Raw genomic sequence first — 22,821 nt, 5'->3', positions numbered from 1 at the left:
CAGTAGATGTAATTATCTTTTCTACTCCTACTAAACAACTAAAAATCGGCTATACTGAGCCAGGTGCAAAGGAACAAATGCCTTTAGGAACTGAAAACCACCACAAATTGCACCACGCTACTCCAGGTTTACATTTTTTATGTATCACAGATACAAATACCTATATGGATATTCATTAGACAAGATCCTAACCCCTGGTGTAAGTCTGGTCTAAATCCTCTGCTTGAAACTTAAAGTTGAACTGCACAAAATCTCTCTGGATAAAGGATATAAGAAGAAATATACGCACACACACACTACACCTGAGGTATTGTTCATATACCCAAGGATGCTGTGATAAGATGGTTACATGTAAGATAAAAGAATCTGCACAGAACAAAATATCTCAGAAAATACATGCAATTCTGTTCTGCTAAGGGCTCTTACAGATTGTTTTCAATGGACTGATTTGTCTCTGAACAGCTTTAACCTGGATCTGAAAAACTGTAGAATTATAGAAGTTGTAGTTCAAATTAAGAACATATTTACCAGATAATAAATAACATTTGTACAATAACTGCTTCTGTATAAGAAGAGGTTTCAGGTGGCAGCAATGAGACTGAGTTTGGGTCCACACTACCTTTTAGTCACTTTCATAATGCTTAATGTAGCCTACCTTTTATACAGTAAATATACCGTAATCTGTAATCACTATAATCAGCCTAATATATGTATACTGGAACATGGCTAGACAAAGGAGTTCAGAGAGGCTAGTAGCCTTGTTTTGTACAAGCCTATATTTTAACAATCAGCCCAAGATCTTCATCTACTACAGGCTGAATGTCACACAAAAATTCTTACAGAGGTATATAATCACAGGCTCTTGAGGCGTATCAGCAGTCCCTATAAATCTCCTCTACTCAAATGCATGAATGTTATATTTAAAAGATTTTTTAAATTATGTTACAGAATTGAGAGGTATAAAAAAATCCAGAAAGGCAAACATATTGTGAGTAGAGTCAGACTTAGACAATACAAATCTCTTGGAATAAAAGGAATAGTGAAGAAAACAGGAAAAATGGGAGTGAACAAATTAGTTTGAGTCTTCCATTCTCCTCCTGTTTAGTAAATGCTATTTATTTATTTGAATAGTTATGAACTATAGTATCATTGCTGCCAAAGAGACAGATACTAACTATCTCAACCAGTGAAACATGAGAAAAAAATGAGTGAAAGGTACAATTTAATATTTAAAAAAAAGGAAATGTGTAACCCTGGATATTACACTAGTCAAGTATATTTTTTTAACTTAAGACTGTTAAAAATATTTCGTACAATAAAAAAGGTTTTCAAGCAACAAAGTTACTAGTAGTTCCTGACATTAAGCAGGTTAGTTATCAGTTGACAAGCAGAAAAATTAAATTCAAGAAAGTAAGCAATGTTCAAAGGGATTCCTGAGCAAAGATATTACATATTACAGTTTTCAACCTGTAATTGTTTGGTATCTTTCTATATTTCATAAATAATAACCCATACTCTATTCTTCTGTACTGTAAATATATTGCCTTAATTTAGATAAATGTTTAATTTTGTTCCCTCCCTCATTTATACCTTTGAAAATGTGCAGCAATGATTTATGCTTTTGAGTATGGCATAATAGAACTTGACATTTTCCAGCTGAGGTGTGGCCTAGTTCCAGCTCCATGCTTCATTACATTGTACTCCCTTTGAGAGGATGAGAAGAGTAAAAATAGCCAGGTTGTTAAAAATGTAAAAAGGCAGAAATGAATTCTCACCAGATGTCCTCTTCAATTGTCATTTTCATAAAATTATGGTTGTTAAACTTTTGCTTACCATAGAACACTACAAATCAATATATGCTATGAACCACATATCTGGAGGGATTGTTCTTACTTCATAGCATCTTCTCTTCTTTGGGTTCTCCCATAATTTAACTACGAGAGGACTGTTAGTATTTAAAATACTATCAAACCCGTGTATTAACATTAATAAAACTAACAAATCCGCACTAGATGGTAGAAGTCTGAACACCACTGAATGTGCACATTTAAAGGCATCAAGAAACAGAGCATTTGAACCCACAAGTTATTTTCTTCCTTTTTTAAAACAGACTGAACTTGAAAAATGCAGATACAAAAAAGAGAAACGGCTCAACTACTCACATTCCACTCATTTTGATAATCAATGTTTCAAGCACAGGAAATTTTCTTTGCACTTCAGCTACAGTGTGTTCCTCTCCATGGGAAGCTGTTCTTGAGCAGCTACGCCCATCCATGTGCAGTGTGGGAACCAGTGAGTTAGGGCAGCAGACTGTAGCCATCAGAGCAACGGCCACGGGGCGCAGCCAGCTCCTGGCAGCGGGCCTGTGCCAGGCCCACGTGTATGATGTGTATCCCTTTCCCTGCTCATGGCTCCCAGTATACCCAGATGTAGAAGCCAGTGGCTACCTGCCCACAAGGCACTGGCACACCAATGCATCTGCTTCCTCCGGGCTTCTCCACAGACTCCACTGGTTGTCCCCAACTCACATAGGCATGGGACAACTCAGAGGGCTGTTCAGCCCCTGCCCTCACACTACCCTCTATATACAGTGCCATATACCACCATAGCATGCCCTTAACCAGAAAGGGGTTACAGGGGTTATAAACATCAACCACAACCCAGAAGTTAAAAAAAGTAAATAATTTAAAATTACTTCTAACAAACTGTTTTTCTGGCAAGAAGCAAATGGGACTGTAAGCAGCACATAAAATGTATTTTCCTTATCCTGCTGGGCACATTCAGGATGTTTTATCTTAACATCAAAGCAGCTGGTTTTGGCACTTTCTCTACTTTTCAACTGTATTGATGTGTAACAGAGATAACAGAAAGGCCTCACCATTCATTCAAATCTGTTGAACGCTGTACGAAATTATCAAACCTATTTTATGGCTGTTCTCTCACTGTAAGATAAATGTTAATTCTTTGAAAAGAAAAATGGAAATTATGCCACTTGCAACTGTAAGGGAACTTGCACATGGACTGACTTGCTTGCTGAATGTTACAGGAAGGCTGCAATGAAAATTTCTGCTGGCTAAAGAAAAAGTGCTGTTCATTGGTCACAAAAGTTGTTACAAACAAGATAGCCAAGATGAAATATTTGTCAGCTTCCCTGTGAATGGCAAAAGGTTGAGTAGATTATTCAATATTTGTCAGGCTTGAGGTGATTGCCTGTCACTACACAAGGAAGTAAATAGTATTGACAGCTTTATATGATCAAAATTCAAAGCCTGAAAGGATATATATCTGCATCATACAGTACCTTTCAAAGACTTTCTGTGTTAGGAACCTGTTGGGTTCAACTGGGAAGAGTAGAAACAGTGCAAACAGCATATGAGTACCAGAGGATGATTCCTGCTGTGTAGTTACATCCATGTTCTCTAACCACATTACCTGGCCCTGCCAGAGCACCGTAATGATGCACTTAACAGCTACTGGCAAAATACCCAGTAATTCTCTGCTATGCTGTATTGACATATCAGCTTGTTCTGAGCCAGTCTGGACATTTAACATGAAGCTCTATACCTGTATATAGATGTAACCTAAAAAATGTTAATGATTTAAAAAAATTCTTTCCCATGCACATCCTTTTTCATCTTCAGCAAATGTCTGAGAAGTTGACATGTAAAAATAATCCCTTGTGTAATACTGCTCTTTACTTCTCCAGGCCAGAGTGGAAGCAGCTATAGAAGAAAAACAGAGCCTGGATCTCCTTTGGAATCAGTGACCCTATTACTAAGAGTCATGGGTTTTGAATGGAAAGGGCATCTGATCTGCTACACATGCAAAGAGGTGACAAGCAGAATAACAGGAGGGGTCAGAAAACACTTGGTTAACTGATCTGGTAAATCTAGGCTTGAATGCAAAGAAAAGCAGGAATATAGAAATAAAATCAAGATGTGAATGAAAAGTGAAAATAGAAAATGCAGGAGTGAACTGGGCTCCAATGAGAGAAAAAGCAGAAGATGGAGCTTGTTTGATTAAAGTAAAAAAAGACTAGTGTCAGGTGAGGGCTTGAATCTACTCGGTTAAAAGCAAACCAGATATGATCAGCAGACTTGTTAGAGACTGGCACAAGAGGCAGCACAGGATGGTTTGTAAGTGAAGCTGCAATGGAAGAGTGCTGTAGAGGAGGTAAATCAGACTGGTGAAAAAAAATGACAAAAAGAGTCAGCAGAGAGCAAACCAGGACTCTCCCACACCTGTGGAATAAGCAGTATCAGCTAGGCACTGTTGCTCTGATTGTAGGGCTGGTTTCATAGAGAAGTTGTTACTGTCATCTCAGTTGGAACCTCAGGATACTGAAGATATCATGGTGGATGGTTTCTATGCTAAATTATATTTGTTTAAACAATTAGCATGCACAAACACTGCAGCAGGACAACTATTGACCAATATATTTTTGTCTGAGATTATTCAGTGTGAGCAATTCTATTTCCATGTAAACAAATAAGCACTACTTAACAGTAGTGTACATGACTACTCAAGCACTTCGAACAACTGGATAGTTACAGTATCTGCTATAGTCATTAGCATGACTAAAATGACTTGTAGGATTTTAAATACCATATCACAAGCAATGATTTCAGGAACAAAGTATCTATGACTTTAGAACTGTTTATTAACTTGAAAGCAAAGAATAAGTAATTGTTTAGTTCTGTCAAAATAAATTCCCTGAAGGTTTCTTTCCAACAAAGAAAACATCCTACCTACCTGCTTTTAACTGATGAGAGCTTTCACTATGGAGACAAAGCAAAACACAAATGCAAACCAAACCACGTCCCAGAAATCTTGCTTTGGAAAGTATTACTGAAAAAAAAAATCATACTCTGAAAAGGGAATTAAAGATTTTCTGGGAATGGCAAAGACCTCAGTAAAGATATTTTAATGTGGCATTTGATGTTCTAGAGGGATTTCAACAAGTTTTGCATGGTCAAATTCCATTAATAAGCTGGCTTTCTTCCAAGGCTGTGTGTGTCCCTCTCATCTGCCATAGTGCCCTAACTATAAGGAAACCTCCCTCACCTGCTCAGTCACATCTTAGCAATTTTAATTGCTTTTTCTTGCTCATTACAGTACCAAACAGGCTTAGAAAAATCCTAGTATCTTATAATGCAGATTATGTGGGTTATGAGTAGAGCAGTAACAATTTTGGTGGTGTTGGAAAGAAGATTATGGAGCACATCGGTGGGGAAATGCCATGTGGATAGATATTAATGATGATGTGAGGGGGAGTAAGAGAGAATCAATGGAACTGGGTTTTGCAAGTAACTACTGAGGGAGAACGACTATTGCAAGTATTGTCACTACAGTATTCTGTAATGGATGGGTTTTATTCTCAAGCTATGCTAACGTCTGAATTATAAATATGTATTTACTGTTCCTTTTATTTTGCAAAGCTTAAGTATGTGCAGATTTAGATTATAGTACATTCTGAGCAAGTCTGACTCATAGTTTTTAGCAGATGACCTTTAATTAGTGGGAAGATATTCTATCCATATCATATTCATTCACTTGTCTTACTGGGCATTAGATGGCTGCTGTGAAGCATAAAGGATTTTTTTTTGTCCTAATCCCTGTGATGTGACATGATTAATGAGATGAAATTCCCATTTGGAGTTTCCTACCAATCAATAGGCAGATGGGCAGTAGTGGATGTCGAACAACAAGACAGCAGGAGTTGCTTAAGCTCTTGCTACTTTCATAGAGAAAAAAAATAGACATAATTTAAAGGAGCAGATAATATCCAAATATCCCTCTTCCTTCAGTAACTGTTTCTTTGCTTTCAATGTACATACAAAAGGCAAAAAAAATCTATCTTATGTATACATACCACGTGAAGTTAAAATAACTACACTGAAAATGTTAGGAACGTCACTTAGGCCAAGTGAGTACACTGCTTTGGTATGGAAAAACCATTTGCAAAACAGTGACTCTGATTTTCCACCACATCCATATGCATATAAATAAACAGATAGACTAGAGAAGCCAACAGAATTACAAAACATGGGAATAAAGCCAATATGAGTACAAAATTAAGAGAGTGATTCTTTTCTTCTTTTTGAATACTCCAGTGAAAAAATCAAATACAGTTTGCACAAAATACACTCTTTTTAAGAAACTTCAATATCCCACCCCCTGACTGCATAGTCTTTGATATCTAATAATTGAAATATAACACAAAATCAAGGAATAATCTTCTACAGATTGTTCTCAGCTGTGCAAAAATTAGATTTAAGATTATAACACCTGAAAAAAAAGAATGTGATTTTAAGTCTTCACAGGTTAAGTCTCCTCTTTCTTGCTAGTAGAATTCATTCCTAAGTATGGGTAATATATTTAATTATGTAATACCATTTTACCTTTTTATGTCTCAGGATTTAAAAAAAATACCAAAACAGTCAAATGTCTAAAATGAAACAATAAACCAAAAGGCAAATATGACAGATTGGTGGATCTTTGCCAGCCAGATTAAATCTGAGGAAATAATGCAAGTTTCAAGATAGTAGAAGCAACAGGTTTGAGGAGACTTCTTTCCTGGCCCTAAGGATGATGTTTATTTTCTTCTGGACAATACTTTTCTGCTTCTTTTAAATAGGAGTATTAATATTTAGTTATTTTGTATGTGTAAATGCTTTCTCTTATATTTCTTTCTCATTGCCTTGCTCTCCCTCCCTCTCACAAAGATGCACATAGAGTAAAATTCATAACACACTCCTCCTAATGAACAAACTCCCACTGCGCACCAAAGTGCTTAATGATGCTCAGCAGGCAGAGATCTGCAGTTCCCCTATGTGAGCTGATATATAATCACACCACAAGTTAAAATAATATTTAGGTTGCCAAGAGAAAGCACTGGAAATGTAAGACATGCTAGATTTAAATTTTTCCAAACCTTAATTATGTTCCTTTGTGTGTTCATCCAGTTATTAAAAAAAGTACATTGGATAATGTATATGTCATTATGAAATTAAAATCTCTTTGAAGGACAGACAAAGTAAATTTAGGTAAACTGCTTTAAATGGGCATTCAGTAGTTTGCAATCTACTCTGTTTTAAACAGTTTTATATATGTAGTACACACTACTTATATTTATCTTGTCTTCCTTAGTAATGCCTATAGATCATATTCTGCAATTAATCAGCTTTCTAGGTATAATACCAACTGGAATGAAGGTTACAATTATTTAAAAAGAGCTTTTTTGAACTGGCCCTTTATTAAGGAGTTCTTAAATTAAAACTGTTAGTAAGAAAACAAGTTATTGCGGTCCATTTACAAGTACTTTCTAGGGCTGCCATTCAAACATATATCAATTTATCCTTGGAAGAATAAAGCAAGTAGACCCAGAGACTGGAGGTTGGTAGGCCAAAATTGATTCTCATCTGCTGGAAAGTTAGGAAGATTTAGTTGATACAAGTGAGACACTGTAGGTTTCTCATGTCCTCAGGAGACTGGGTTCTCTCTATCCCTTCCCTTGGTGCAAGTAGCTGGTGAACAGGTAAATGTGTGCATAATGCTGTTTTTTTTCAGTGCCCCTGCATTCTCTCAGTGTAAAGGGATCCTAGAACAGTTTTGGGTTGGGTTTCTTTTGGTAGGAGAAATTTATGTACATAGATGTGGTCTGAAGTAAGCTATGAATTTAGGATATATAAGGAATTTATAGTCTGGTCTCCACTAGTAGTTGGGGAAGCACTGCATGCCTGGGAGATCCAGATTCCCACAAGGATCACAGCTGATGTCCGGCAACCACAAGCCATTTAGAGATGAGGATGCTCAATAACTTGTTGAATCTGAAAGAAAACGGCAAAAGCCAGGAAGAGAAGAATCAAGAGTCCTGTAATAATTTGGCAAAAATCCCAGCAACTGAGACCAATCTCTGTCACTGCTATGACCCCATGCCAGGGATTATTGTCCTTAGGGGGAAAACCAAGAGCAGATCTGTAAATACATTTGTTTAAAGGAAAATATGTAGGACTATTACATGGCTCCTGTGTTCATAACACAGCATCATTGCCTCTTCTGTTCAAGGATGCTCTTAGAAGTCAGGCATGGAGCACCACAGTTCCATTTATGCTGTGTCACTAAAGCAGGCAGATGAGCATGATGTGTAAGGACAGCTACAGACAGAGGTAGATTATGAATAGGACAGCAGAAAGTGCATGCTTACAGCTACATACATGTATGTATAGCAAAGGAACTGATACCTTGTTAGGTAGTTTAAGAGATGATTGGATTAGATGGCAGACAAGCAATGAATAAGACATTTTCAGAGATTTAGTTGCACAGTACATCACACCCTTGAAATCCAATAGTCAAGAGTTTCATTTGCAACTGTTTCTTTGAAGTCTTACTGCATAACCATGGTTTTAATAAAAAGACGGTCGCCATTAGTGTGTCAGTTTAGCAAAGCAATTAAGCCTACTAAAACAGTGCACTTATATGTTTTATTTATTTATAGTAAATCTCACTTACATCCAAGACCATTTAGTCTGATTTTTTTTTTTTCCTTTGGATTCTGGTGCAATACAAGGTTGAAACTTGTTTTAGGTTTTTGAGTTCTCTAGATTCTTGACCAAGTGTGACTATACAATAAGTTCTGTTGAGAAAATTCATGCTATGATTGTCTTACCACTTTCTGATTATTGGAGATTTTTTTTTCCTGTTCTAAAAATTAACTCATTCAACCAATACTGCAATTTTTCTCCATTTCACATTGATTTAGTTAAAACACTGTGAGAATCACACAACTGAAAAGAAGTAGGCAAGGATGCTTTTTTGTTTCCACAAGGCATGACATATTCAATTATATATTGGGAGTCTGATTTCTTAAAAGGCTAAATTCAGGAAATACTGGGATTTCCGTTGTAAAATGCAAAGATTTGACCACAGTTTGAAGTTGGATGGGTTCCCACAACCAACAAATGCTTCTAACTGCATTGACCACCCAGCCTCTTAAAATGCTCCGTTAAAAGCCAATGCTTATTATTTATCCAGCGCTCAATCTTAGCTTACAATTTGCACTGAGGTAAAGCATGCAAGCTGAATCACAAGTCATCTTGGGGTATTATTTTGATTATTGATTTTTTAAAAAGGTATTTACTGGAGGAGTTTGGGTTCAGTCCTCCTCTTATTTCATGTTCATTGCAACACTTCATACAATGTAAGACATAGTTTCCCCACTACTGATTATGTAACAGGCAATGGTGATAAAATTCTTATCAAAATGTAATTGTTCAGTATTTGCATGTGATGACATCTTGCAAAGACATTTGAGAAATTCTGTAAGCCTATCTGTTACTATACCAATTATTTCACTTAAGTGAGGAAGAGTTTTAGACATGTTCCAACACAATAGATTTTGACCATAATGACTGAATAAATAAATGGTTTGGACAGTGATAGTTTGTAACTATCCTATTGGTAATTATACACATAAAAATATAATTCTGTGTGGTACATGGAATTTTGGAGTCCATTCTTATTTTAAGGAAGTGCTCTGGAAGCATGTGAAGCTGAAAAGCCCAAGTTTGAATATTAACGATAATGCCTTAGGTTAAGATGAATATTTATCGAAAACTTCTTTTGAGAAATGGGAACAGTCCAAGTCATGTCTCTTAGATTATTTTTTTTGCACCACAACATAGCAGGAAAGTACTAAATATTTTAAGGTATTTCAGTAGTTAATATGAGTGTCTTTGCCATGCAAAAATATTTGGAGAGAAAAAGATTCTTGTTTTCAAAATGAACTGGAATATAGTTGCTTGAAAGAAACTTGTATTTATAAACATAAACTTTCACTCTTACAAGGGAAAATAAAAGTAAGGGGAAAATGGAGCAACTAAACTTCTGCACCGTTAACACTTGTTCTACGTGGAAGAAAGAATAAATAAAGTCTGTTCTGAAGAAGCTTCTTATGAGTTGGCAATTACAGCTACCACCTCAGGCTCTTGAAGAAAACGTGCCAAACTCACCTGATGTTGTTGTATTAACTAGATGGTAAGTAGAAGATATTTCACAGGCAGAAACAGGCTTGCTCTGCCCCTACTTAAGTAGATGACTACAAAACACCTTTAATGCAATGTTGAACTGACTAATACAGCCTTTTATAAGCTGCATTATGTGAGATTGGGCCCACTGTTACCACTGAAGTTCAGCATGTACTGACCATGCTGTTGCTCTCCTGAGCATGGGCAGGGCAAGACTGTTTCTGCCAACAAATTCATATGCAGTTGTGCTGATAGCCCACAGTGTGGCATGAACTGCTACTGTGGTTCTGCTCCCAGCGTGATGCACAAACCCTATCCGCTCCACAAAGTTCATGCTCACTCAGGCAGTTGTGACAGGAAAAGTTTACATATCCATGTTTTTCTCAACTTTTTGGATTGAGTCTATCATTATACCTCAGGAGTATCTGAGTTTGTGGCTCATGCAATGATCACAAAAAAGAAAAGTTTTCTTAGTAATAATTTCACCTTGTGAGGAAACAACAGCTTATCTGTTCTCATGGACTAGCCAAGACTACTTGGTGGTGGGGAAGATGAAGATGAGCTCTCTGTATTTCTCTACACTCACTTTTTAGGGGGAATTATCATTATCTGCCTTAGCATTCATAGGAATCCACCTCTGTTCTCTTTTATCTTTAAATAAAACTACACATTCTACAACGGTGGTTTGTTGTCCAATACTCTCTCTGTAAGGTGTCTCTGAACCAAAGCCCAGTATCCATTACAGCAAAAAGTTCCACTACATTCCAGAAGATAACCTTACATATGATCTGTATGTTAAACATATTACATTTATTTTTATTTTAGAAGACTTTCTGTTTATATTTGTGTTTCTGAGTGTATCAGTTTTCATATATCTTACTTCCAGAAGGCACTGAAATAGAAGTTTTTTAAAAATAGCCACCTGGAGAGTCCTACTGTACACTTAGATATATGAATAGATGTCTTGATTTTGAAGTGCATGAAGCATCCTTTGTCTCTCAACAACAAAAACCAACAAAATATTGGTAATTAATGTTTTTATAAATCAGATGGTCTTTGGGCACTAAACAGATAAAGCAAAGCAGTTGATGTGGAAATTCCTTTAAATTCAAAACCAGTAATATCTCTCTTTTTGCTAAAAAGAAAGATATTTAGGATTTGTTTGCATTACTCTCTTCTTATTCAGAGTAAAGTCTATCTTTGATATGTAGTATTTTCCCTCACCTAGAGGGAAGCCATAAAATCTCCATCCCATTTACTCTCTTTAACTTAGTCATTGAAGATCTGAAGCACCAATAAGTCTCACAGTTAAAAACACCCCTCATTTCTTTAAAATGCAAGTTAATATATTAGGCTTTCTTTTCCTCAACAAAAAACCTTCTCCTTTGAAAAATTAGAAAAGAACTAATTGCCATACTTAAGACTGTCCCTGGCTTGGGAAAGGGGAAATTCCATAGTATATGTAAACCAGGCAACTGCAAAAGTTGAAATTGCGCAAATCCAGCCAATTTCCCACCAGGCTTGCACATGCAGAGTTGCTAAAGCTCATTACAATGTAGCATAAATGGAGGCCTAATTAACATAAGAAACTGATCCAAAAGAAAATCCCATCAACATACGTGAAAACGAACTTGATGTGTTTGAAATTCAGCCAACTACAAATTAATTCAGCATAGACTACATATACAGGGAGAAAGAAACTCCAGCAGAGTAACTGGTGTTGTATTGGTATATATGTCAGAAAGATTCCCTTTTACCCTGTATCCTCTCCACTTCGCTAAGATGGACTTTATTTGTGAACCATATGTTCCAGGAAGAAACAAAGCAGTGGTCAACCTCTTAATTGTATTTTGCCTGTTACCCCTTTCTAGACTATTGATTCTGGGCCAAAGAGAGCTATATCTTCTATATATGGTCTTGTAAAGGACTGGGGATTCTTATTACCATCCTTCTGAACTGTCATTTACAGGTGCTGATGGCCTCGATTCTGGCATCCAGGCTAGTGTCACAGCAAAGTGTGTGGCACTACGGAAATACCAGTACAGCAGCAAGGAAGGATATGAGAATGCTTGAACTGTGTCTAAAATAAGAGTAGCCTGAGAAAATCACTGTGCTGGCGTGGCTATATGTTCCAGTATCAAAACTAGTTTTACTGTGAGCATTGCTCTGTGCTATGGAGTGACAGCAGAGGTAAGAGCAGATAGAAGAGCTGGCTACAGGTATATCTACAGACTCTCATCATCCATGTGATAGTCAACTGTGTGAAGGTTGTTCTGACAGAATCCTGATGAAGGAGATTTTGTCTGTTGCTCAAAACTCACAATACTTCATTAACTCTTAGGGTTTGTTTTTATAAAGCTTATGTGAAATAAGTCAAGTGTGAATTCACAGAGAACTAGTTATCCTGCAGAATTACTGCCCAGGACTACCTTGACATAAACACTCTTACTACATGGTAAATGCTCATATGAAAAATTAGCATAGAAGTTTCACACCATAGCCACTCACAGAGTTGTTATGCCAAAGACTTTCAGAAACATCATTTTATCTGCCAAGTACAACCAGGTGCAGAGTACTCAATCACACTAGTTACAGTGCAAGTACCTGAGCCATATCATCTGAACAAAGTAACTGGAAATTCTGTTCCTACTCAGCGTGCTGCTGAGTGACTGAGTAGTGGATATTTGTGTCTTCATGCTGGAGGAAGAACCGTTTTTCTTCTCTTTATTGCTATGGTCTCTACATCTCAAATTATCTGAAATACTGTCTTAGTCAAGTTCATATTACTCTGCCCTTCAGGTCACAGCAGATGCCAGAGCCAGAATATCCTCTAAAACACTGGCAGATGTTTGTTTGAGTGGACTTTTATAGGTCTGAAGCCTCATTAATTGTTTTCACCATCTGAATACTAATTTAACAAGGTGATTCTTAGGCTCTGGAGCTGAATACTCCAGAAATTCTGATGAATTTTGATCTATAGGTACCAGTTACCATTATTTAGAATAACACAGATTAATTTAATAAATACCATTAATGCCAATAAACATTCTGTTTAAGTATATGCTTTAAATATATTCTGTTTAAGGATATGCTGTAATCCCTATAATAAAGCTAAGCATTTTAAGTCAAGATGTCCCAGTAAAAAATAAATTGTTGGGTCAAGTGGCAAATGAAAGATATTCAGGATTGGTAACACCTCATTAAAAACCATTTCAGCTGCCCTAAGGCAAGATGTTAATACACAGTAATTGTCTACCCAGAGTGAATCTTTTTCAGTTACATGAATAATGCAAAGTAACTATTTAAATATGCTTGTTTAGATCTTCATAATTTGCTATAGCTTCAAAATGAAGGACTAATTTTTTCCTTTTTTATGCTACTATCACAAGTTCACAAATAGGAGAAAGAATGATAAAAACACTCTCCTCTTCAACTGCAAACTTCACTTGCAGAAAGCAAAGTATGAAAATAATTTAATTAGGATATCTGTGAATCCCAAGGAATTAGTACTGCTGCTACATCTGCATTCATCTTGTTGCTTCAATAAAACTGTAAATAAATAATAGGACACCAGTAATAGTAATTTAAACAGTGTGAGTGATGTCTATCGCTGTACCACAGAAAATCACAAAATGTTTTCCAATTGCTTATGTAAAGTTTTATGTGTGTTCAGCACTTAACAACGAATATCTTGACAATTATTGACTTGATTAAACTTCCTGCAAAATGTAATAAACTAAGATAATTTGAAGGACCCCATTTAATTTTTTCCCCCAATAGAACAATATTTAATTTTCATATTAATGTATATTTTTATATTAAAGGACAAGTAATAGTGATGTAAACATGGCTAAAGCTGTTACTCTGGAAATCCCCTGACTGCCCAAACAGACAATTTATGCTTTAGTAATAGTAGAGAAAATCATCTGGGTTAGCACAGATTTTTCAAAACGCAGATATCAATGCTGGAAATGGATACCAAGTAAGCACTGTACAGTGTGAAGCTCTCTGAAGAAATCAGGAACAGTTGTACTCCCTCTTTTATTGATGTGTTTCAGCCTTGATTTGAAAGGTCTGTTTTTCAGACAAGCAAGGATAGTTCATGCCTACCATACCCTTGGCCTTCCCTGCTGAGAATACCAACAAGAGTGTCTCATCTCCATGTGATATTTAATCTAGACTGTAAGCCCCTCAGGGGCAGAGATCACATCTACCTGTCTGTAAAAGCTAATGTGCACATATGGCAGAGAACAAATACTAAAAAGATCACAGGCAATATGTGATGCTAAGTTTTGTTTACCTTTCCAACATGAGAATGCATTTACACAATTACTTCCCAAAATACTTAAGCCCGATAAGGCCTATGCAGCTCCCTCAAAATGCACACAAGGGTGATGTGACACCTTGTGTAGTAAATGAAGTTTTATCATCAGCTTTTCTGATAGCAAAAGTGTCCTGTTAATAGTGTTTGATGTTTACAGGCTAGTTAGGAAGATTGAATCCTTTGTTTTATCCTAATGTATATCTGATGTGACAGCTGCTACTTGAAGAACTGGAGAAACTCCCAAAATTGCTGCAGAATTTAAAGTAAAGAATGACAGAAGTTTTCAGCTTTTGATTTTTTTTTTCCCCAATTTCTTGCCTCAGTCAAAAAGTGGCAAATAGTAGCTGCACTGTCAGCAATGCACTACTGAGAATTGTAAATCTGTGACTAGGTATCTAGAAAGAACGATGTTACTCAGCAGTGCGCTAATCACCTGACCACGGCAGTTAAAAATGTCTTCAACACAACAAAAACGTTCATTGCTAGCAGGCTATCATAGTTTCCAACTGGAGGTTGTGTCAGAAAAAGCTAGTGTTGCATCTTATAGTAATTTAAACAAGCAGTGTGCTTTGGCCAACATGACAATAATCTGAAATAATGCAGGTGAAAAGCTAAAAATTGCCTTGCAAATGTGAACACCCTCTGCTGAAATCAAAGTATGCACATGATCATTTGGTTAGAACAAGGAGCCAGCTTTCTGCCAGAGCTGGCATAGTAGTTGAACATTATTTGGATTCAAATACTATGTTAGATAGGACAACAACATTGTCTTTATGACTCATTTTTGTCAGACTGGATTCAAAACTTATACCAACAAATTTGACATTTCATACAGCTCTGCAGAAAGCAAGTAAAATGAGTCCATGTTTTAAAACAGCAGGGAAGCTTCCAGTGCTACAATTAACTGGTAACATATGCCACTGCTGCCAAGAGGATTTTTAATCTCTTTAAACATTAATGTAGCATTTTTGCTTCTGTCGCAATAAGGCAGCCATCTGTGTTTGAACCTGCTGGGAAACTAGGGATATGTTTACAGAGAGAGAAATAGAGAGAGGCAGAGAGGGAGGTAGACATCCATGTTTCTAGACCCAGCATCAAAAACAACAATTCAAACCTTTTAAATAGTATTATTAAGGTGTCATATAGCAGTAGGAAGACTGTTAAAATGCTCAGGCTGCTCAATTTAAAACTGTACAAAACAGTGGCCCCCAACCCAGCACATATTCTGCTCATTTATTATACTTTTCTGCATAACTGTGAACAGTTAATAAAGAATTTCATTGCAGACTTATTTCCAGGAAAATCCAAGTTCTATGACTTTGAAACAAACTTCTTACACAATACTGAGCAACAGTGAAAAGGTGAGAGCTTTCTAAATCCTTTCAGCATGAGTCTCCAATTGTGTATTTCTGTTAGGATCAGGGCTTATCTGAATGGGGTAACTCTTTTAAACTGAATCCAACTTTTACAAAATATGGGACATTAAAAATTCTATAAGTCAAAACATATGTCCTGTATATAGTTCTACAATCTGAGGCTATTCTGATAAAATACCACATCATCAGCCCATCTTCTTCGTATCTGAAGCTCAATTGACTTTCTAGTCTTTCTCACTCCACACCAGTAATAACTAATGCTCTACTCTAGCCTTTAGCTTGGTTTCACAAATGCCATGTCTGTCTGTCCTTTCCCATCCTCCACTCCTTGATAAGGTTGAAGCTGCCGGCCAACTTTAATTAAATATGAGTCACTTCAGAGACAGCTGTTACTCTAGAACTCTCATGAAAAGGAGAGATGGAAAGAAAGCCAAATTTCCCCACACGGAAAGACCCCAGAAGGTCCTCAACCAGAAATAACCAGGCAATCAAGGCATGTAAGAGCTCAGAAACCAACACAGTCCCATTGAGTCCTGTGCTGCTCTTTAAAGAGTGTAGGAGTGGGCATACTCTGGATCAGGGAGGACTGAGGAAGGTGAGTTTCTCAGTAGTGCAGGGTGGGGGGTTAATAAGGAAGACAGCACTGGGACAAAAGCATATGAACTAGCACTTCAGCCACATTTTAAGTTATTTCTTACTAGGAACTAATTCCTCTGAGAATCAGATACAAAAATTCAAGCTCACAGCTACCCTCTACAAACATAGAAAAGGCTACAGATCTATCCATCTTGGAAAAATAGCAGCCCTGTTTTTTTCCTAAGGTCTGTCTACCCTCTTTGCGATGTCAGCCTTCAAACTGTGAACAAGTCTCGGCAAAAGAAAGCGTGCAAGGGATATGGCCTAAGTAGCATGTACTTCAATGAAAATTGTATCTTAAAAAGCCATAACCATTGATGTCTCTTCCTTCTGGGAAAGATCCCAAAGCAGCAAACAGCTGCTCAGGTGACTGCTGCTGGCTGCAGAGCCAATGTACCCACAACAGCCCAAGCCAGCTGGATCCACCAGGTCTAGCTAACCCACTGAGCAACACGTGGGAAAAGTAGCCACAAAAATAACTAGTTGCAATGGCATGAAAAAGTGTCCTAAATCAAGGATGGATCGCTGGTAAAACGTCAGTCCTGACACAGATTACTGCAGTCTTTATGAATTCACATGGTTAATATTTTTAATTTGGTGGAATAATTTGTTAAGTGATGACATCCAACATCTTTGGATGAAGCTGCAGGTGCTCAGCAGTTTTAAAAATGTAGCCACGTGTATTTGGGCCCATTTGTTTTTCCTGGCTACAGCAATTCAGGTGGGAGATTTAAAGAACTTCAGTATGTTTTTTGCTGCTGGGTTATTGCTGGTTGCTGTGGGTATATTGACTAATGGATGGAAAGGGGATACAGGAACAGTCTACTGTGTTATTAAGAATTGTCAAGCAGGAGATAAACTCCCTTTTAAATGGATATGTGTATAGGTTAAAACATATCAGCATGGATTTAGACACAACTGTATAAACCCTGGAGTGGTATTTTTGTCTACAGTTCCTAATTTAGCTTAAATGAAAAATGGCAATAAATAATAGTTATTTCTCACACGGACAATTAAGCACCTAATATTTATAAAATACCATGTAATGCACAGATCTCTAAACCTGGGGAGAATCTTATACTGTGGTGTTTTTTGTGATTTATTACATCCTATATATGTGCTATTACATGAAAATCTACAGACCAAAATTACATATCATAATAATTGTTTCATTTTCACCTCTTTTTGTTTAAAACTAGCCTTTTCTGAGCCACTTCTTAGGTTTTCTGAACTTAGAACTGGCATGTACTAGCTTGTATCTCTATTATCTGAACTCAACCATTCAAAAGTAAGTGTAATGCTATGAAAAACTAGTTTACATGCCAACAGTTATACTCTGACTAAAACTGTGAGCTGCTTGATTTTGAATCATCAAATATGCACTTAAGTATTTAAGAGTTCTGTACATTTTTTGCTATTATGCTTTAAAAATATTTTACTGCAAGCCAGTTCTCTGAGAACAAACTAAGGTAATCCTGTCAGACAAAAATAATAGCAAGACTACTGAGAGAAAATTAAAAGGATAGCAAAATTTCTGATAATGACAGTATTTATGAGCCACCTGCACAGAAGCACTGTAATTAGTTTGTGTGACTCATCATTGCATTTTTTTAAACAATTTTGCCAGTCCCTTTTTTAAGAGATAGTGTTCCAGTTAGACTTTGAAATCGCATCCTAGGATTGCCTCGGAGTTTGCTTTCTGCCAAATATTTGAGATAAAAATTTTGTCCTGAAGTAAATTTCTTATTTTTGCTACATAAACTCCTGTAGAACTCTAACTCTCCACAGTCTCTGTGAATCTGTGACTGCATTACTTCTCTGTGACAAAAACAGGACACTGATCCTGCTCATGCTTGGGCATATATTAACTTGCTAAAAAACATGAAGAATTTGAGTTATTCATATGCCCAAAGCTAAATATACACATACATTTTTCACATATAAACTGAAGAGTCCTTTATTAGTTAACTTTGTGAGGGATTAATTTAGGACCAAAAAATTAACTTAGAGAAAAATATTGATAAATATCCACTGATACAATAGTTGCTAAAAATCTATTTGTCTTCAACACTGTTCAAAGAAATATCCATATTTACTCAACAGTAAAAAACCCCACCAGACTAATAATATTCTGCAATCAGCAGAGGCAGTCCAGAGAGATTGTTAGTTTAGGACAGAAAGCAATCAGTTTGGCCGGGTACAATTTGCTCCTATTCAACCCATACTGACTTATCCCAGCCACCCTTTACAACCTGTATCTGGAAAAGGTTTCCATGAAGGCTTTCTCCACTATACAATTGTAGTAAACTAGTTTAATTTTTTTTTTTCCTTTTTGAATTTTTCATCCTTGACTAAACTGACCTCCTTTTGACTGGGAAAGTCAATAGAAATGTTAAATATGTCAGGATGTCACCATCCTGAATGCATAAAAATAAATTAAAACTTCAAAATTTTGATTCAACAAGTTGCTATTAGGCTGCTGATCTTTTACAGAATAGAATATTAGTGTTGTTCATAACTCCCCCTCTTGAAGGCCAATCTCAGTAACATTTGACAAATTATCAAGGAACTCAGATTTAGCGGAAAAGAAAAAGAAAATCTGAGTTATTTGATAATTTATCAAATTGAGTGAATTGGTTTTCAAGTCTATTTTGTCTACTGTGAAACATACCTCTAAATATCTTAGTTTGCCAAGTACACCAACTTTCTTATAATTGCTCTAGAAAGATAACAAAGAACATGTCTATTGGCACACGTGTTTTCCTGTTTCAGTTCTACTTTTGCCTTGTCCTAATCAGCATTTAAGCTTCCTGGATGCAATTCAAGAGAGTTCGAACAAGCCAGGCAGTCTTTATTGTAACAATAAATCAGAATGAAGATTTTCAAATACAATTACCTATGGAATTAACCACCTCTAGTTAATTATCTCTAAAATCTTCACTTCTTTTGGTGAGCTAAACCACTACACACAGTTCTCACATTGGATGGAATGAGGTTCACTCCTCACTTAAATGGGCTTCACATTTAAATGGATAAGATGATTTAGGAGGACAGCAACATTCAATGGGTATACATATTGTTAAGCACAATCATCAGTATAACTAACAGTGTGAATATGCTGAAATGATTCAAGATACATTTCCTATTCCTTTTTATGCCAGAACTCTATCAGACTTGAATGCATACAAGACAAAACCATTGTTCTACTACTGGAAATCTAAACCCTAGTACCACAGCTCAGACATATTAATTGTCTTGATATTAGTGCTCTAGTTGATATTTTCCAAAAAACTAGTATTGTCTCAAATGTGACTTACTGATCTTCTCATTGGACATTTACTAGTATCATCTCAGAGAACAGAATAGAGAATTTTATGCGGGACACATCAACTGTCACAAGTATCATGTATGAAACCATGTCATGACCAAATTCAAAGTCCATTTCTTCTGTTACCAGTTCTCTACCATTATCTGAGCTTTCTTTAGACACAAATTAAACTGGTTTTCTCTTTCTCTCTCTGAATCAATTTCCTTCCACAATAAAAATCAATTCTCAGTCACTTTGTCCTCCACGGTCAAAGTCAATTCCCCTCACGCTGACATACATATTCAAATATCTCCCTTTGTAACTCGACACCACTTAGTGCATGCACCATCAGCATCAATTCAACCCACAATCAAGTCTTTATGAATTGATTTGGTTTACCCCCCGACAAACAAAATTAATCCTCACTCACACTTCCTAGATCAATTTCCTCACCCCAGCTGAAAACTTTTTCCCTCGCTGACCATCCTGTTCCTCCCTTGATTGCAAAGAAATGTGTTTCTGCCCTGGTTTGTGCCCTTCAGAAGCTCTGATCTCCTACTAGCACTTCCCTTTCAAGATTTCATTCCAACTTTCCCCTTTCTTATCCCTCGTTCCCAACTGGTAGAAGTCCCAGAATATGTATTCCATTCACTTCTTAATTTTATGTCTTTGTCTGGAGTCTTTTACACAGTATTCCTTCCTAATTCAGTGCTCTCTAACTTTCATACATCTGTTGTTCTTCACTGTGGCTTCCTCCCTTGTTAGAACTCCACTAGTCCTTTTCCTTAAAGCATCTAGTCTTACTTCACAGGGTGTAGAACTTAGCATGTTGATTCCAATAAGTGTCTGAAGCCTGTACTGAGGGCTGCTAAGGCATTGAGGCCTCTTCTTGACATGCAGGAAGAGTAAAAATCTGTCTCTCTTATTTCAGCAACAGATCCCACTAGCAGTAGCATGCCTACAGGTGGAGGGAGAGCAGCTACCTTTCACTTCTATGGAATTGCAGAAAGGCTACTATGGGTGACAATTTGGGAAGGTATTTTCAGCTTTAGAAGACCCTTGAATATTCTTTATAACCCCTTAAACACATCTTAATTTCCTGTTGGAAAATGATAGGGCAGGGTAGGCTTAGGCAGAAAACTTTCTAATTTACATAGTGTGCCTCTATAAAACAGACTCATTGAGTGTCTCAGAGTTTTAAAAGAACCTCTTCATAAGTAGCATTTTCTAATTTTCTCAACAAACATTTAGCACAACCCCATTTTACCTTATTCTGTTCAAACAACGAAGAAAAAAACCCACACAAACTGTATTCAGTGTTACCTTTTTTAATATCGATTACAAGTATCGTGGCAAGTAATTCCAAAACTTAAGTGATCACAGAAGAAAATGAAAAGGGATATATTATGGAGTTATGGTTTGAAGCCTAATCATGTACAGGAACTAATTTCATTTAGAATTGTAGGATGTTCTTCATATTTGCATATTTTCCTTTCAAAAATGCCATGCAGTGGTTTCCTAAATTCAGTTAAATTTATGTTAAAATATTTCATTGGATTCTGCTTCTATCCTTTCTTATCTCTTTGGTTTTCTAAACTCACTTTTTTTGTTCAAGGTGCTAGTAGTACATTCTTACATATTGATCTTTTGAGATTTGAATTCATAGTTTTTTGAAATCTATCCTACCTGGTGTAGCTGTCTTCCCTGAACATCTCAGATTCGATCTTTTTCTCTAAAAAATATTTATGGGATGTCAGTTTTAAAAAATGTTTTACAGATGGACTCTGAAGAAAACCCACCTACTCATCTTATGTCTCTCATGGCATTTTTATACCTTTTTGTGGATTTCCTTCTAGTCTTTTCTGATTATGTTTTAATAATAATTGTTTCAGAGCTCAAGAAGGAGGAAAAATGAAAACATACGCAAAAATTGTAAATAATATTCAACCACAGTTTCCCCATCATTAGCATTTGAGAAAGACTTCAGTTAGAGTTAGACAGATAGGAGAGAAAAGTGCATGGAGAAAACAAATGAGAGAAATAGTCAAGGTTCTTTTGTGACAATTTTAGATGTCATATCTACAATATATAAATTATATGGTTTAATGACATTCACCTTGAACTTCATTTCAATGCATACAAGTGGAAGACCTGCAACTGCAGTGGCCAGACTGTGTTAATGTTAATGAAGTGCACTTCAAATTGGTTTGACAAATAATACCAATCATAGAAATTTACTTTTATCCCAGTCACTTCCACAATACTAGTCTATTTGATACATAACATCAGAAGACTTTTCTCTTTCTAGTGGAATAAACAAAGGGCTTTCACCTTTATTTTTTTTCCCCAACATAAAATTTACACTACTTTAGAAGAAAGTAATTTGATTTGTTCACGATTTTCTAGCTATTGCCTTACCAGCATTTAAAACATATTATTTATGTGTTCTGTTTGTAATTACAGTCAGTGCAAAAGGGGGAAAAGCTTTCAACAACCATCATAAGTGCAAACAACAAAACAAACCAGCCATTTTGTTGGCGCAGAGCAAGTCATGGCTGACTGCTTTCCTGGAAACCTAGTGTATGAGGGTTCCAGTTCCATCCTCTTTACAAATGTGTTAGTACCTATTGTTTTAGCACCAGGTGCACATGTTTGTCTACAAATTATTTTCCTTCTGAAGGCCAAAGAACAAAAGCCAAAAAAGCCTAAATTGGAAAATAACCCTATCCAAGCTCATGTACAGGAAATTCAACACTCTTAGCTATATCATTCCAAAAAACCATGAAGACGACACAAGGGAATTGCTATCTGTGCAGAGAAAAGGAACAGTATTTACTCAAGAAAAATCCTACAGTCTCACTGAAAGATTAGGGGAAGAACTGTTTCGTCTTTTTACAGCAACCCAAGATGACTCTTACAAGACACATTGCCAAAAGATGCAAGGGACAGAGAAGTAAGTGACCCTTATTTGACAGCAGATTCCCCCAGGAAAGATCCTGCAAAGCTTAGTGTGACCCTGACACTGCCAGCACTAACTGGAACATTCTTATTGTACTGAGAGGCCTCAGAGAAGCTAATGTAGCTCTCACTCAATCACTGTTTGATTCATACACCACTAATAAAGGTATCATCTGCCTTACACCACAGCTTCTG

Source organism: Colius striatus, chromosome 13, assembly GCF_028858725.1.
Source record: "Colius striatus isolate bColStr4 chromosome 13, bColStr4.1.hap1, whole genome shotgun sequence".
Classification (NCBI taxonomy): Eukaryota; Metazoa; Chordata; class Aves; order Coliiformes; family Coliidae; genus Colius; species Colius striatus.
The sequence above is the reverse complement of the archived record's forward strand: the minus strand, read 5'-3'. Positions refer to the sequence as shown.